This window comes from Oreochromis aureus, linkage group 3 (genome assembly GCF_013358895.1).
Source record: "Oreochromis aureus strain Israel breed Guangdong linkage group 3, ZZ_aureus, whole genome shotgun sequence".
NCBI lineage: Eukaryota > Metazoa > Chordata > Actinopteri > Cichliformes > Cichlidae > Oreochromis > Oreochromis aureus.
In genome coordinates this window covers 41969518-41971232 of record NC_052944.1, presented here as the reverse complement: position 1 = coordinate 41971232, position 1715 = coordinate 41969518, and the positions used below count along the sequence as shown (strand labels likewise).

Here is a 1715-nt window from a genome sequence, read left to right as displayed (position 1 = left end):
CAGGTGTCTTACCCTTGTTTTTGGAGACAGTACCATTTATATATGTAGCCAAGTGAAATAATACTTCGCATGGAAAGGGTTTAAAAAGAGAGAATTGTGTTTTTGACTGGTTGCCTGTCTACCAGAGGTCTGTTGTAGGGTTGTCATGGTGATGACTAGACCTCGCGTTTTGGGGGTATACTGTCCCTTTAAGAGCCGCCGTAAGCTAGAGCACGCATGCACTCAAGTTTGTGTCACACACTGAGCGCTGTGAGCGGGAGCGCTGGAGAGTAGAGACTGCAAAGGATTCTGTGGCTAGCTACACAAGAGGTAAATGTGCTAAAAAGCGTAGCATACTGCAAAATATTGTCACCAGTGTTGTAGTAGACTGTAATTAGCTTAATCTTTAGCGATAACTCCATGTTTGTGACCATTTCTGTAGAGTTCTTAATGTGCGACGGGTGTACGTTTAATGGTCACGTGCTGTGAGAAGGACTGAAGAGCGGGTTGGCGTGAGTAGTGACAGTGTCCTAACAGATTTCAAAGTTGTTAAGTTTATACTGTTTTTCACTGTGAAATTGTGGGATGTAAACAATGTGTTTATTTGTTTTGTTTTCTCTTTTTTTGTATTTGTTTCTTGACAGGTCACTACTGTTGTCTATACTGTTTGAATTTAACGTGTACATATGATAGTTACTGCTCTCTCAGACCCTGAAAGACAGTTTTAGGCTGAGCCAGTGGAATAGTTAAATTTTGCCGTTTCACTCAAAACTACAGAATTCAAACTGTGCTCCTCCGAGTACAGTCGGAGAATAAAAAAGCCCACAAAAGAGTATTTCCTGTGTCCTGTCTCATTCCCCATGACCGGGCCACATATAAGTTTAGATTTTTTTATGCTTCATTTCCTGAATGTTACCAAACAGATGGAAAGACATTACATTTTTAAGAGTAAGACATAACTTAGATCTTGGCATTAAGAGTGACGTATGAAGTGAATTTATGCTTGGACGAAGGGGCCTTTTTATATCAATGTGGCCATCATTGTCTTAATCTATCTGCTAAGCAACAATTTTATGTGTGTGCATGAATACATATTGTAATGCATTAGGAGTATTTATTTTTGGCCCATTGAGTCTCTATAATAATCATGGTAATACAAAACTCCAATTTTCACCGTATACAAAGAAAGAAAAAAGTAAAGAAAGAAAGGAAGAAGACCAAGTCTAAAGTCCTACTATTGTTTCTTGACAAGTTTTTTTTTTTCTTTTACTGTTATTTACCTTTAGGAGTTGTGTGAAAATATGATATTTCTGTATCACTGTATGCCCTTCTAATATATAATAATTAAATTTTTTGCTTCAAATATTATCAGTTGCTATGTCTTAAAAGCACAAGTTTCATGTATTAAAAAATACTAATAAAAACATGAAAAACTTTAAATCTATTTTTTTAACTCTGAACCTGCATATACATAAGAAAATCCATCCATCCATTTGCTTCGTATCCTTTTCAGGTTTGCGGGGGGCGCTGGAACCTATCCCAGCTGTCTTAGGGCGAGAGGCAGGGTACACCCTGGAGGCTCACCAGTCTGTCACAGGGCTAACACATAGACAAAGACAACCATTCACACTCACATTCACTCCCACATTCACACCTATGGGCAATTTAGAGTTTCCAATTAACCTATCCCCACTAAGTGCATGTCTTTGGCCTGTGGGAGGATGCTGAAATACTTG

General features: G+C 38.3%; 1 long non-coding RNA gene across 1 annotated transcript; it reads left to right on the top strand.

The window, feature by feature from the left end:
- Positions 1 to 260: 260 nt before the first annotated feature.
- Positions 261 to 1390, top strand: LOC120435429. The gene is made up of 3 exons (XR_005609724.1): positions 261 to 309; positions 422 to 491; positions 624 to 1390. It is a non-coding gene; the product is annotated as an uncharacterized LOC120435429 (long non-coding RNA).
- Positions 1391 to 1715: the final 325 nt, after the last annotated feature.